General features: G+C 39.1%; 1 long non-coding RNA gene and 1 pseudogene across 2 annotated transcripts; both read left to right on the plus strand.

Annotated features, from left to right (window-relative positions):
- The first annotated feature begins 767 nt into the window (after positions 1-767).
- LOC146524293 (moesin a-like) lies at positions 768-16,172 on the plus strand (annotated as a pseudogene). The gene is made up of 15 exons (XR_014875924.1): positions 768-1,273; positions 2,428-2,475; positions 2,694-2,777; positions 2,857-2,952; positions 3,056-3,178; positions 3,604-3,755; positions 3,859-3,942; positions 4,049-4,195; positions 4,635-4,731; positions 5,288-5,451; positions 5,631-5,761; positions 5,956-6,116; positions 6,377-6,469; positions 7,249-7,483; positions 15,546-16,172. The product of XR_014875924.1 is annotated as a moesin a-like (transcript).
- LOC146524294 (uncharacterized) lies at positions 7,490-13,004 on the plus strand. Its single transcript, XR_014875925.1, has 2 exons — positions 7,490-9,019; positions 10,149-13,004. It is a non-coding gene; the product is annotated as an uncharacterized LOC146524294 (long non-coding RNA).
- Positions 16,173-16,494: the final 322 nt, after the last annotated feature.

Below are 16,494 nucleotides of genomic sequence, written 5' to 3' on the forward strand. Positions count from 1 at the left end.
CAAAGTTGCAAGCCAGAAATTGTAGCATGTCCCTAAATAACTGAGTGCTACTCTTTGGTCAGACTGTCGCTGATTTTGTGCAGGTGTCAAACTCTACATTGCTCATGGTTTCCCTTTGAAATTTTCTGCTGGAAACTGGCAGGACAACCAAATTTACCTTAGCCAAGGAGGTTGTGTGATTAGTTTGAGCTGCTTGTTCTAATTTGAGATAAGGTTTTATCAAAAAGTTATGGAAATAAGGGGGGGAATGGGAGACATTATCATGATGTCTTCAAGAAATACCAGAAACTAATCCAGATCAAGATATCCTTTTGGATCTGGGAGACTAAACTCATGTTATGAAGGAAATTTTCAGTCTTGGAGGAGGTATGCAGTCCCAAACTTCTCTTATTATACCACAAGAACAATGGCTGGAAACTCATTTCCTTTAACAAGGCTCTGATGAATCCCCCCGAGTGTAATCTGAACACTGCTTCAGCAAAAGGGATGCAAATCAGTGACTTCTGACAACGTGCACAAGGGGGTTAGAGGGATCAGTGCCATAGAATTACTTAAAAACACACTGCTGGTGTTTAAATACTGCAGAAACATAACTTTTTCACTTCACAAGTTTAGATGTTTCTAACTCTTCAAACTTTCTGTACTTGGTTGTGTGTTTGTAAAGCTGAGAAAAATGTACTTTTGAAAATTTATGATCTTAGAGTCTATGGAGTGCATAAACAAGGAATATTTAATATAACTTTTTTTTTGGGGGGGGGGGGGGGGGGGGGCTTATTGCAGTTTACTTCCAGGTGAAGTAAAAAACAAACACTCTTCCCTTTTTAAACTGTATGCCATAACAACATATGTGTTGAACATTTCTGAGAGGATTAATAGATTAGAGGAATGCACTGCCGCATTCACTGATACTGAGAAATAATGGCCTGTGGTTAGTTACTGGTGATTTGTATCCGTCTACAGACAGGTTTGGCAGACGCACATCATGCCTCATTGAGATACTGCGAGTGATACAAGGTCAAAACCTCAATGATTCATGAAGAAAAGCGTAGACAGTGGGTGAAGGCTGCCACTTTAAAACCTGTGGGCCAGGGCTGCCACTGGATTAACTAAATGAAAAGTACTTGGGAATAATACAATGGCCCATTCTCATTCAGTATAATCCTTGCAGGTATTGCAAGCAGTTTCATATGACTCGGCAGCAAAAAGGCAACTACAAGCACCTCTCTGAAGAAGTGTTTTGGCCATAGGTTAAAACAGAATACAAATGTCAACTGTAAGTAATCTGACTTTTATTATCTTTCTATATTTTTATTATACTGCGCTACATAAGTGGCAATTGGACCTCGTCTGTAAAAGCTACAAGATTCTTAGAGGTATTTTTAGTGCAGCTCTTATCAAGCTGTGATATTAAAAAGGTGTTTCTGATTATTTGCATTTGTGTTCCTGCATGTATCGAAGCTTATTGTTTCAGTTTTTTTCTCTATACAAACAAAACAGTTGCAAAGTTGAGCCTTCTGTTCTTTCTTTCATGTGTAGCCAATTCACTGAAACAGTGTGTTCGGTGAGACTATCAGCTGTGCGACATTGTTATTGTTTCTGTCATAATTAAATCAGGTTCTAATGGAAGCTTAATAAAGCTTTAAAAAGCCTTACGGGGAATAGAGCAAACAATTTCCCCCCCACGTTGGTGTTTTTTTGTTTTTTGGCTATTTTACAACTCAATCTATACCAGGGATGTCAAACTTACATTTTAGATTGTAGGCCACATACACCCCACTTTGATTGGCCTGGAAGAGTGAAACTCCCCTTTCTGTAGGTCTAAAGAAGTTTAACTACACATTTAATCTCTGAGTTATCTTTGTTTGATACATGATAAAGAAACGCTGCTGTAGTAAGTGAGAGAAATTTGTCAGCTCTTTGTGCTTAAATTGTGAGAAATACATGTGCAAAATTACAGAAAAGCATCTAGCAGCTCATTGGCCGGACTGTGCTGTAATTATAAAGCAGAAAATGTTTGTTAAGTCACAGAAAATGTTGTTTTTACTGTCGACAAATTTGGAAAAAACAGACATTTCAATAGTAGATAGTGAAAAAACTGTTGTTTAACTACTTTAGTGTAACATGAGGGATGTCTTTATCAGGAGAAAAAATATAAAACGTCTGAAAATACAGTTAAGATTTAAAATGTATGCACTCCTTCACATTTTCCAAAGTCAGCTAGTGGACCAGAGTGGAATCTTTATTGGCCCCCAAACTATATGTTTGACACCCCTGGTCTTTATCAACAACCGCAAAAAATATGTGCTATATATATGGTGTCGCTGCTTTGACCCATCATTATAAATACTACTAAGGCATCATGGAAAAAACCCAACATGTTGCAAGTTAAGTCTAAAATACACTGTGGGCTTCGTTTTTTGATTGTAGTCCCCACCAACCTCTTGCGATTGGATGCTCCTGGTTGAACAGAAGAATGTAAGGAACACTCTCTTTTTTTTTTTGCTGTAAAAGAACCAAGAAATTTAGCATTTAGCATTTTTTTTAACAAACAATGTTAGTACAGATTTTGTAGTGCTCTTTTTTTTCCACCCAGTTGCTCTCCATGCTCCTTGATGCTTCTCCAGTGACGCAGATGAATGCACAGCAGGGAGCATTTCCCCCTGTATCTCAGTGAGAGTGTTTTTCTCTGGCAGATAAATGTCCGAGTTACAACCATGGATGCAGAGCTGGAGTTTGCCATCCTGCCCAGCACAACTGGCAAACAGCTTTTTGACCAGGTATGCCGTGCAAGTACAGTCAAAGACATCATCTGACTTGCAAAAGCACGACTTTGATTGTGTTCCTTCATGTATTTAGATAGTGAAGACAATCGGGCTGAGGGAGACGTGGTTCTTTGGGCTTCAATATAAGGACAGCAAAGGCTTCTCCACCTGGCTCAAGCTGAACAAGAGGGTGAGGTGAACGAGATGTAAATTTTTTCCACTGTGTCATATTGTGAGGCTAATTATTAGCTACTTATTCATCCCTCTGCTTGTAAAAAAAATCAATAAATCAGGTGACTGCTCAAGATGTGAAGCGGGACAACCCTTTGTTGATCAAGTTCAGGGCCAAGTTTTACCCCGAGGACGTCGCCGAAGAGCTGATCCAAGAGGCAACTCAGCGGCTCTTTTTTCTGCAGGTTGGAGATGAGTACATTTACAAAACCCCCGGCTTTTGAAAGGAAGGTTGTGTAAATTTGCACCAAAAATCGCAATGATGAGCATTCCTAGTCATTCTAATTCATATGGAACCATTTGTTTTTTCCATTAAGACGACTCACACCTGTCAGTTTATTGCAAATGGCAAATTTACTGAAACATAAGAAATATTTGCATTTAGATATAAAAAAAAAAACAATAGGAATAATACACATTTCAGTAAAAAGAAACAGCAGGTTTTGCATTGTTTCCATAAGAGAGTGCTTGCCTTGGAAAGTGTGCATTCGGGTGCACTAGTTAAAGACAAGAATACACAGGATTTCTCTCTGTGTATTTACACATTAATACTGCCATCCTTGTCCTACTATGAAATGGGTTATTCGTGAGTTTTTGTTCTCTATTTTAGGTAAAGGAGAGCATCTTAAATGATGATATATACTGTCCACCTGAGACTGCGGTGCTCTTGGCCTCATACGCTGTTCAGGTCAAGCTCGGAGACTACAGGGACGATTATCACGTACCGGGATATCTCGCAAAAGAGAAGCTGCTGCCACAGAGGTAGTACATCCTGTGAATATTAGCATTAGCCAGAGTTCACCTTAATTTCGAGTTTCTGCGACCTTAACTCTAACTGGCGTACCTACTCTACTGACTGAACCAGGGTTTTGGAGCAGCACAAGCTGAACAAGAGTCAGTGGGAGGAAAGAATCCAGGTGTGGCATAAAGAGCATAAAGGGATACTCAGGTACTACAGTTTTACTGCAAAAAAAAACAAAAAAAACCCAAAAGGTTTGAATACACTTTTTTTGCACTCTGGTGTTTTGTTCATAATGATACTTTCTTCCACACAGAGAAGATGCAATGTTAGAGTACCTGAAGATAGCACAGGATCTGGAGATGTATGGGGTCAACTATTTCAACATCAAGAACAAGAAAGGCTCAGAGCTGTGGTTAGGGGTGGACGCACTGGGGCTAAACATCTATGACAAAAAGGACAAGTGAGTCATAATTCATAAATGCCTCTGAGACATTTACATACGTCACAGCCTGTTAATCTTGCTGTTCACTGGTCCATCACAACCACTGGCATTCATGGTGGCCAGAAGACTTTGCTTTTCTTTATTCTACAGACACCATTTTTTTTTCATTTGAATGAAATGAGCTACTTTTTGTCGATTTTTCTATCCATATCATCAAGTGCCTGAAAAAGGCTCTACCATGTATTTTGGTTCTTGTTTGATTATCAAATTCTATCATGCTAATATGTTAAAGTGATTGTGAAGATATTTGCATGCTGATGTTAGTGCTAAAGTCACAGAGCTCCTATCAGCAGGCAATCAGCTTCCGTCTGTTTTGTATTTTCAACATGCTAACATCTGTTACATTTCCTGTACACCACAGTATAATGAAAAACCACACACCATTTTTTTTTTGCAGGCTGACTCCAAAGATTGGCTTTCCCTGGAGTGAGATCAGAAATATTTCCTTCAACGACAAGAAATTTGTCATCAAGCCCATCGACAGGAAAGCTCCGGTATGCGAAACGGTATCGTTAACGGTGGCAACATCGCCTTCCATGAAGCTAAACTAAAATCTGGCAACAACCTCTCTGTTCAGCTTGATGGTGTGCTTATCGTAACTCACTTCGTAGATGCTCATGGACGGTATTAAATAGTCTTTCCTTGTGTACCAGTGAGGGTACATAATATGTTAGTATTCAAACATAGGCTTTTTTCACGATAATTCGCTGTGACTGTAAACAGGAGGTGTGAGCGAATCCCATCTTTTTATTACTGCCAAAATAAAAAATTTGCAAACGCATAAATTACAGCAAGTAGTGTAATGAGCTTCTGCTTGATCTCATTTACAAACATGAGTTTAGACCCTCAGTCCAATTTGCCTTCTGACTGCATGCAGAGACTTGGAAAGTGCCCAAGAGTTTAGAAAAACTAATGCTTTCCTCAAAAACAAAACTATCCTTTTTGAATATTTAAACCCATCCTTGATGGTAAAATGGATTTGATGTGCTAGGGGCCTATCACAAACCAATCCTTGGACATTCAAAGATTGCTGCGTTCTGTTTGGTATAGGACTTTGTCTTCTATGTACCTCGTCTTCGCATCAACAAACGCATCCTGGCATTGTGCATGGGGAATCATGACCTGTACATGCGCAGACGCAAGCCCGACACCATCGAGGTGCAGCAGATGAAGGCCCAAGCTCGTGAGGAGAAGAACAAGCGACAAATGGAGAGGTAAGAAAGTGGTGGTGGTGATGGTGATGGTGGTGGTGTTGGGGGGGGGGGGGGGGGGAGTGAATAATGAAAGTTTATTTTTACAGTTTACAGTGTGTTCTCTCTGCTTTAAGAAAGGACTGTCAGGAGATGATGTTTTTTTTCTTTGGATGTGTATTTATGCACAATTCTCCTGTCAGGGCTCTGCTCGAGAGTGAGAAAAAAAAGCGAGAAAATGCTGAGAAGGAAACAGAGAAGATTGCTCGGGAGACCATGGAGCTGATGGAGAGATTGAGACAGATTGAGGAACAGACAAAGCGAGCTCAAGATGGTCTGACGACTTTCTGAATGCAAATATTTCTTAACTTTGGTTTTATGTTAAAAAAAGAAAAAAACACTGAAGCATGGCTGTGTGAATTTAAACATTTTATATTTTGTGATTGTAAAGCTTAAAGGGGCATGTTTGGGTGTGCTGGGACGGATGTGTGTTGGATGTGTCTGTGTGAACGTGCACGTTTGTTTCAGAGCTGGAGGAGCAAACTCGTAGGGCGCTTGAGTTAGAGAAGGAAAGAAAAATTGCTCTGGAGGAGGCTGAGCGCCTGGACAAAGACCGCAGAGCTGCAGTAGAGGCTAAAGCAGCCCTGCTGCACCACTCTGAGACCCAGATCAAAAATCAGGAAAACCTGGTACAACTGCACACAGCAGCCTTTTATTCATTTTCAGTCAAATTCACAGAATCATATATTGACGAACCTACATACTGATTCAATCCGTGAAGCTAGGAAAGAGATTGTTTTATAAAATCTGATTTTTAATTTCAATTTCAGTTAAATGCAAAGTGCATGCAAGCATACGTTCTCTCCTACACATTGCACTAAAAGAGCACAATGACCTAATACCAGGAGGGCTCTGAACTCTCTGTCCATTCCTAACTATTGTTGTATAGGCCACTGAGCTGGCAGACCTTACTTCTAAGATCTCTCAGCTGGAAGATGCAAAGAAGAAAAAGGATGAAGAGGCGAAAAGATGGCAGAAAAGGGTGAGGGTAAATCAAAGAATCATGAGAGAAATCAAGAAGGGTTTCAAGCTTATACACATATCTGTCAACAGACCTGTGTACAAAAGACAAATACAGTGTTACCCACGTCACTGCGTTATCATATACAGTATATCTATCTATTTCTCTATCTAGCTATAAATGCTATACTGCAAATACTATAATGTAATTGCATGAAACACGTAAACATGAAACAGATAATACAAACCATAAACTGTACATCACCATAGTTCTTTATTTATTCTGCTAAGGTCTGGCTTCTTTGATCACCTAAGAGATTCTATGAAAAACCTTTTAAACTAGCTGTGAGTCCGCATAGTCTACTATCACATAGCACCCATGCCTTAATACTAAAAAGTATGTTGCTATGTTTATAACATAAATGATTTACAGTATAAATCATTTATAGTTTATACTGTTTATAAATCATTTATACCAGATGTGTAGGCATTAATTTATTTGTTGATTTAATGTTGCAAAAACACCAACATAGATGTCAAATAGTCCAAGTGTTTTGTGTTTGATGAGGGAATCTGAAGCATTAACAATTTAGTCATTAATTTAATCATAAATGTCAAGCAAAATAATAAATAGATGTCATGGTCAGCTATTTCAGTGATTGTACATCCATAAGGCCTTTTTAAAGAATGGGACTCCCATGTTAGTTATATTATAATAGTGAATAATTACATCAATTATTCAGTTACTTTTAATGTAACATCCAACCCCAGCACTTCAGTACGAGTCATGTCTGTTAACAGGCAGTGATGGTAGAAGCTGATTTGGAGCAAACAAAAGAAGAGCTGAAGTTCTAAACTCATGGGTGTCCACATCCAGGATTCGGTCCATTCTAACATCCTCGACCACGATGAGACGGATGAGAGCAGCGCAGAAGCGAGCGCTGAGCTGACTTCTCCGGGGATGGTCCGAGATCGCAGCGAGGAGGAAAGAGTCACAGAGGCCCAGAAGAACCAGAGACTACAGAAAAACCTAAAGGTGAGGTCAGCTGAACACAGTCAAATGTCTGTCTAGTAACACATCACCTAGTCTGGTCAGAGGTCCTATTCAGCTACAGGTTAGCAGTCATGGATTGTTTAAGAGAGCGGACGAATTATTCACAAAATACCCTCGATTTCTGTTGTTGTTGTTGTTGTTTTTAATTGAAAAGCTTTAGGTTCTCTGAATAATATTCTGTAAATTAGAAACCACTCAAGCTGAATGCTGAGACTAATGTGACAATGAGTAAATGGCCAGTTCGTGCAAAATGAGTCTGGATTAAAATGAGCCCATTCTACCAATGTGGGAACAATTCACACAAACACACACATGCAATCAATTCTAATACCTTTTGCATTAATTAGTAAATCCAAATGTTACAGTTTTTCTTGTTGACACAACAGGATTTGAAGTCTTTCAAAGTCCTTTGTCCTCTGCACAACCTAAAGCATTTCTCATTCTTTGTTACCGTTTGCAAATTTTAGCACATTTAAGTAAAAGACTCAGCGTAATTGTTTACAGGGTGAAAAACTGTCGGTTGTATAAACCTTTGTGATTGAAATAGATTATGTACTTTTTCTCAGTTTAATGTCTTTACTCTCAAATATGCTGGTATTATGTAATGGTGTATGTACACAGTGTTAGACATCACATTCAGAGCAGTCCTACTGAACAGACAAAATCTGCCCCAAAGTAAACATATTTACAGAGCATATGCACAACAGAGAGCATGGTCGCAGTGTGGGACCATGCACGGACTGCTCAGATGAAGATTTTAGGAGGGAAACAGATTGCCCAAAGAAAAGGAAGAGGAGTAAAAGGGTGTGACAGTGAAGAAAGGGGAAGACAACAGTGCATGTGAAGACGCAGAGACATGCAGATGGCCATCCTCCTGTTAGACTGCATGTGAGCAGTTATTACTGTTTAGTAGGTTTTAATTAGTTTTTATAATTTCGTTTTGACATTCTATTTTAGTTCAGTTTTGTTCCAGTTAGTCTCCACAAGGGGGTTTCAGGTTAGTTATTACAGGTTGAAAATGTTTAGTTTTAGGCTTGATGGATGCTCAATCATCCAGGTAAGTAAATCCCAAAAGGTTGATTCTGAATAGAATGGAATAGAATGTCTTTATTGTCATTGTCACAGGTACAATGAAAGTGGTCTCCGATCGGTGCACCATCCATAAAATTAAAATGAAATAAAAACAATAAAGATAAAAATAAAAAAAAACTTAAAGTGCTAATAAGAATAATATAGCAGTTTGAACAAACAATTCCCGTACATTCAAACACACATACCTTACTCAGTGCATAAACCATATAAGCTGCATAATGACCATTATTTTGTAGCAACATTAAGACATGTTATTCCAGTTGTGTAAAAGCTGTGTTAGAGTCTGTCTGTCCTTACATTGATTGTTCTGTACCGTCTGCCAGAGGGCAACAGTTCAAACAGGCAGTGGCCATAGTGAGTAGTGAATAGTATCTCTTGTAATGTTCTGGGCTTTTTTTAAGACAGACAGCTGTGTAGTAGTGATGGGTCGTTCGCGAACGAAATGGCTCTTAGAGCCGACTCTTTGAAGTGAACGAAGCGAGCCGTGAGGTTTTTTTTTTTCTCTCACCCTCTCTCGCCCTTTTTTCCGCTAAACTCCGCATGCGCGGCCTGTACTTTGCGCTGGGCAGAGGGGGGAGGGGCGTTAGTTACACTCGCAGTGGCACAGGAACAGAGCCAGAGAGAAAGAGAGCGAGGGACAACAACGTCACATTAGAAAGGTATAGTAATCATCCACAGATGATAAAGGATTCAGAAAGTTTATTCATGCAGGCCCATATGACAGAGAATGTGCATCTTCTTTTTGTTTTAATATTTTAATTTATATTTAATTGTGTTGTGGTTTGCAGTGTTTTGTGTTGTTTCACGTTAAATTTGTTTAAAAGGAAAAAGCTGAAAATTTAAATAGTTAAAAGTTTAAAATGTAAATAGTTGTTTTTTGTATTATATGATTTATTTATTACATTTTATGTGGAGCGAATAAATAAAGTATATTTACGGTGGCCCTTAGAGACAAAGCACATACAAACTCCAAAGCACGTACAAACTCCAAAACACGTACAAACTCCTAAGCATGTACAAACTCCAAAACACGTAAAAACTCAGAATCACGTACAAAAGACAACAGCAGTGCTCCAGGATGCTAGGGCGCAGTGTTGAGCTTTTGTTACCTCGTGGCTACACAAGCCAGCAAGTATCAACAACCGGATTTGGTGTGTGGTAGTAACAGGTAAATGAATTTTTTTTTAAATTATTTGAATAAATATGAGTGCTTGTGTATAAATACACAAACAATACACACATGCTTTCAATTGTGTAATTTAAGTGATCTAGTAGCTCTGTTTTGGAAGTTCAGTTAACGCTAGAAATGTGCTTTAGAGTTTGTACGTGATTTGTCTCTAGGGGCCACCGCATATATTTATATATAAACATATATAAATAAAACCACTTTTTTTTTTACGTTAGTAATTCCTTTTCTGCATAGTTTTATATTATTGTTAATGATTAAATAATTAAAGCAACAAAACAACCTGAAGAGCTGGTTCGGAGCCGAAAGAGCCGGCTCTTTTTAGTGAGCCGAGCCGGAAATCCCATCACTACTGTGTAGGTCTTCCAGCGTGGGGAGAGGGCAGCCAGTGATCCTTTGGGCGGTGTTAATGACCCTCTGGAGTCCTTTTCTCTGAGCCACTGTGCAGCCAGTGTACCAGGTGCATATGCAGTAGGTTAGTATGCTGTCAATGGAGGCTCTGTAGAAGGACACCAGCAGTCTCTGTTTGATGTGATTCCTTCTGAGAATTTTCAGGAAGTGCAGTCTGTACTGGGCCTTTTTCAGCAACTCATAGGTGTTCACACTCCTGGAAGGGTTCTCCTCTATATTAACTCCCAAGAAGCTAAAGTCTGCCACCCTCTCCACACAGTTAATGATTAGTGGTGTTCATCTGCATGTAGTGTTTTCAGTGGGAGAAACGTTTCGTCACTCATGCAAGTGACTTCTTCAGTCAGCTGATTGCAGGTTTCCCCAATCTTATAAACAGTACATTTGCACAATGAGTGACCAGCCCACTGAATGAAAGATGGGCTGTGAGGTCAGTTCCTTGATTATTAATATGCAAATTGTCATGACCATTGATCAACAGCCACTGATCAAATCCCATGAGATCCATTCACAGAGAGTTGGGGAATGGCTCCAGTCACAGCATTGTACAATGGTGAAATATGTACCCTTAGGCCCTCTCCTCGATTCAGAGATGGTCTTTCTCTTTTCACATAAATGGCCTCATTGAGTCCGCGCTAAAACCAGCGTTCCTCCCTGTCCAAGATGTGTACGCTCAGAGTGTCCACTGGCCTGTAGGTGTAAATAGACTGCAGAGTCCTGGCCTGACGAGGTAGCTCTTTTGTGTTGTGCCAGCCGCTTCGCCAGATGTTGTTTGGTTTCCCCAATGTATAAATCCTGGCAATCCTCCTGGCACTTAACAGCGTACACTATGTTACTCTGTTTGTGTCGGGGGACCCGATCCTTGGGCTGGAACAGTTTTTGGTGGAGCAGGTTTTGGGGTTTAAAAGCTACGGAAACGCTGTTTTTAGAAAAAATGCGTCTCAGCCATTTCGATACTCCTGACGCGTGGACACGTACAGGAACATTAAGGGTGTTCACTTTTGGCAGCTTATGAGCAATGATCACTCAGCTTTGATCTGATGTTGTTTATCAATGGACATGACAGTTTGCATATTAATAATCAAGGAACTGACCTCATTGTTCATTCATTCGGTGCTAGTTTCAGTCATTGTGCAAATGTACTGTTTATAAGGCTGGAGAAACCTGCAGTCAGCTGAGACTGAAGAAGTCACTTGGACGAGTGATGAAACGTTTCTTCCTCTGAAAACGCTACGTCCAGATGAACAAAATCAACCTTTCAGGATTTTTAGTTTTAGTTTAGTTTGAATTAGTTTCAGTGTTACTTTTAGCTTTTGTAGTTATTATTTTATAAAAGCATGAGGCAGAGGGAAGATATAGCAATAAAACCATACATTTTTGAATACATACATTTATTTTATTTTAGTTAATTTTACAAGTTTTACAAAATAACTTCTGTTAGTTTTTATTTTCATTCTAACTTCCATCAAATATTTTTCACATCTAGTTTTAGTTTCTACTTAACCAACTATAACCTTGCAATGGACAGCTTTAGAGGTGAGGTCACTGGGACTCCGTGACCGAAACAAGCAGCTGTAGTGTAGCACAGAGTGTGCCGATTATTATTTATTTGCTTTTTAGTCTTAATAGTTAGGTTTTTTTGCACATTTTATTTTGGTTTTTTTTATGTTTTTTCTTTACTGCATCGCAATATGTTGAGTGGCCATTGCATTGTGTGCCTCCAAAATAAACACTTTGTTCCTCTCATTATATGCAAAGTGCTCCTTTGCTTTAGAAAACACAATGTAAAATCATATGCATCTCAAACCATCAGTATTTCCTTTGATACACAGCGATCAATGTCAGTGTAGGACAAGACTGGAAGGATACGAGTACACTGTCATTATCGTAGAATATCAGCAATTGTTTTACCACTTTGGTGTCATGTTAAAGTTACTTGCCCTGTTGCTCTATTTGTTGACACAACTTTGGATTCTGAAGCATGAAAATAAGCTTTTAAGCAAGTTATGGCTTTTGTAGTTTAACTAATTTGTGTATCAGCAGTGTTGGGGAGTAACGGAATACATGTACCGCCGTTACGTATTTAAAATACAAAATATGAGTAACTGCAGTCAAAAAAATAGTTCATTGGATGAACGTAATTTTATCTTGCCACTTATATTCCATCTAAACAAATCATGTTATATTAATCCATCTTGGTTGTGTTGTGTCAACACGATATATGTGTGTAGGTTTAACATAATATTAACATTAACATTCAATTAATTTGACTTTTGTTCAATCAACATGTTTGTACCACATTAGTCTAATTAGATTTATTTAAATTCATCTTATATTGTTTAAACACTTTGGCACATCAAAAGTCAGTCTTGTTACATGAACTAGTAAAATATTTGTTTGTTACACCAATGGTAATCTTGTTGAATGAATGAAATGTAACTTATGTCTGTAGTACATGTTGTATTCATATTACATAATGTTCAACAAAAAAATTCAAGAGATTTACAGCAACTTCCAATCCACCCATCTTCTTATCTTTATCTGGGCTGCAGAGGTAATAGAGTAACAGGGGCAGGGTACAGACTGGACAGGTCGCTAGTCTATCATACAGAGACGAACAACCATTTGCACTTCAACACCTTTGCGTAATTTAGAATAACCAGTTACCCTTACAACTGCATGACTTTTAACTGTGGAGGAAACCAGAGTACGCAGAGAGAACCCACTGCAAACTTCGCCACATTGTGGATTTGAACCCAGGATCTTCTTGCTCTGAGGCAACAGCACGAACCACCATGGCATTAATCTGTCAATACAGACTTAACAAAACTAAGAAAGCTATGCTTGATGATGCTTTATGTCATTGTCCTTGACAAGTTAAACCATAAGAAATAGTAACAGCATACACGTGGTGTGGTTGTCTGCCTCTTGTAACCCCAGTGATTTTTCTGTGGTTTGACATCTAATGTGATCTTGTGAATTTCGTGAGTCGACTCAAAAAATGAAATTGGGTGGTTGTTACATGCACAAGATCCAAACTTGTAATTTGAACTAAATAATTCCATGTTTCTATGGTGAACGTAATTAAATCATGTAGCATCTGCATGAAATTCAGCAACTTAATTTGTTCTTGTTGAGATGACATGATACAATCCAGTAAGAGTGGCTGGATCCAGGCAACTAACCACTCTTACTAGATTGTATGATGTCATCTCAACAAGAACAAATTAAGTTGCTGAATTTCATGCAGATGTTTGGGTTTTGTTTGACAGCTACGTTCTGTTGTTCCAGGCGGCAGCGTTACGGTTGCCATGGTTACAGGGTGATGCTCTCTCTCTGCGTGTTTCCTGGGTGAGAGAGCGCCTGTTGTTGTTGTGCTAAGCTAATAGGCAGAATGCTACAGGTATAGCTCTAAAGAATGTAGCATCATAGGCAGTGTAGTCCGTGCTGCAGGGAGAATGGACTGCCATACCCGCTATGTGTCTGTGAGCGAGGGAGGGAGAAAAAGGAAAAGGGAGCTGGAAGCATGTAAATATAATAATAACCACTGCAGCCAAGACGAGTGCCTGACGAGCCCAGTTGTAAGTAAGCTATTAAGACTCGACTGTACACCATGTTCGTGTTTTCCTCCAAAAACAATAAGTTCTGTTGGAGCAGCTTTTCAACACCTCTCTCTGTCTCTCGCAAGCAAAGTTGACCCAGACAACAAAGTAAAGCTAGTTTTCGGCTACGAGCCCGACACAGAACCCACCGTATTAGCCAGAGGTCCCTTTACTACGGTTCGGAGGCGCGGGCCTTCAGTAACAGTAATAAATCACAGCAATAGTACATTCACGTAGTTGTAAACAGCATGATAATATATTAAGTAATCCAAAGTATTCAGAATACGTTACTCTCATTGAGTAACGTAACGGAATACGTTACAGAATACATTTTGGGGCACGTATTCTGTAATCTGTAATGGAATACATTTTAAAAGTAACCTTCCCAACACTGTGTATCAGTTATAATATTTTCAAACATGTTTCAAGAAATGTGTGAAAGCGATTGTGAAAAACTGCAAACTTGTAAGTGCCACTTGGTGAATATTCAATTCAATACAGGTTTATTTATATCGACCCAAATCACAATTTTATATTGTGAGGTCAAGACCCTGCAATAATACAGAAAATAGAGAAAACACCATCAATCGTAAAACTCCTGGCGACAGTGGGAAGGAAAAACTCCCTTTAAAGAAGAAGAAACCTCCAGCAGAACCAGGCTCTGGGAGGGGCGGGGCCATCTGCAGCTGCAAGTTGTTGGTTAGGGGTAGGGGACAACACAAAGACAAGATGTGGAAGAGAGCCAGAGATTAATAATAACTAATGAGTAAACGCAGAGTGGTGTGAAAGAACACAGAGTTAAAAAAGGTGAGTGAAGAAAAAACACTGATTGCATCATGGGAACTCCCCAGAGCCTACACCCATGGCAGCATAACTAAGCGAGGATTCATGGCCACCCGATCCAGCTCCAACTATTAACTTTGTGAAAAAACTAATTCTAATCTGTTATTAAATTTGTATTGGTGTTACATACTTTGTAGTAAGTGGCTGAGTTACATTTTTAGATATTATTCATTTGACATTTAACAGTGGGACCACACCTCAAACCGTCCTTTTCCAGCAGCAAATGTCCGCTGCAGCCATTTTTTTCTCGTTTCCATGTTCCACCTTCCCTCCCAAATTCTCTCTTAGTCATGCTTTTCGATAGATATCAAGCCAATCCTCAGTGAGCCTCATCCTCTAGTGTAGATTGTTGTTCTTCACCTAGCCATCATGTTCATTTTAAATAACCATTGCAATCTCGTTTGGGGTTGTGAACTCTTACCTACTCCACCAACCAGCTGATTGTTCTTTCCTACAGTCTGAAAATCGCATCTTTAGTTCCTGCTGTCCTGTTGTGCTGTCACAAACATTTAAACTAGTTTGTTAAATCTTCTGTACATTTTGTTGACACATTTGTATGGAGATTTTGACTCTGTTGTAAAGACGGGCCACATAATTACTGCCACAAATTGTGTTTCACCAGAGCTAAGTGCACTTTACATAATTAAACATTGTTGGGTCGGTACATTATCATTCTTTTGTTTTTATTCAAGTTGCAAATCCCGTCTGTGCCCCTATCTCACAGACGTGACGAGAATTGATGCTGCATAGACAACGCAACACAAAAATAGACTTTGTAACTGGGCACAATGGAGTGTTTTTTAGATGGGATTGAGGGGGAGTCTAGGGGAGTGGGGTAAGGCTTGTGAATAGTCTTGTACTTTCAGGTAAGAGGATTTTATTCACTTTGTGTTTGTGTTCTTTTTTCCCCCAGTTCCTGAGCACCGAACTGGCTCGAGCTGTAGACGAGAGCAAAAAGACCCCCAATGACCTGATCCACGCTGAGAATGTGAGGGCGGGCCGTGACAAATACAAGACCCTGCGTCAGATTCGTCAGGGCAACACTAAACAACGCATCGATGAGTTTGAGTCCATGTGAGCGGGAGTGCTGTCGGCTGGCTCAGCCTGCAGGAGAGACTAAGTTCGGATGAGCTGGACACACACAGAGATTTTAGAAGTGTAGGGGAAACATTATCACGTTAATCGTAAATTAAGCTTAAGAATGACAGTTTGAACCCGAAAACAAATTATATTATAGACAATGTTGACGATTTCTTTAGTAAGTAAGTCAGTGAGAATGTAGCAGCTGTTCTTCTAGATGCATTTTTAATTTTGCACACACCCACATTCCCACTTCTCATTTATAAACAGGTTTGCTGTTGCCCTTATCAGTCTGATTACATCCTACTGCACTTCCAATATGTCCTATTGAAAACCTTATTAATGTTGATTAATTGAAGCAGTGACATTTAAGGCAAATGTTTTTATTCTAGCAAAATGTGAAATCATATTTTCTTTATCTTGGAAATAGAAGTAAAAAATAAAATAGAGAGAGACACAACTGATGTGGGTTGGGTGCATTATTTTCCACATGAGCAATATTGGGTGTCTAATGAGTACATCTGCTGCTGGTTATCAGTTTTAAATGCATGTTTGTGTAATATAATGTGATATAGGCAATGTTAACTTGCCACTGTGGAGCAGGGATGTGGCTGAGGGGGGCTTAAATTCAACTGGCCCTGTCAATGAAAACAAGGGTAGAAATGAACCTTTTTGGTATAAATGCACCTTTGTAAGCATATTTATAAAAAAACAAAAAAAAACAACTTTATTTGATGATTTTGATTTTTATGATATGAGAAATGAAAACAAATTGCTGTAAA

Source organism: Neolamprologus multifasciatus, chromosome 2 (genome assembly GCF_963576455.1).
Source record: "Neolamprologus multifasciatus chromosome 2, fNeoMul1.2, whole genome shotgun sequence".
Lineage (NCBI taxonomy): Eukaryota > Metazoa > Chordata > Actinopteri > Cichliformes > Cichlidae > Neolamprologus > Neolamprologus multifasciatus.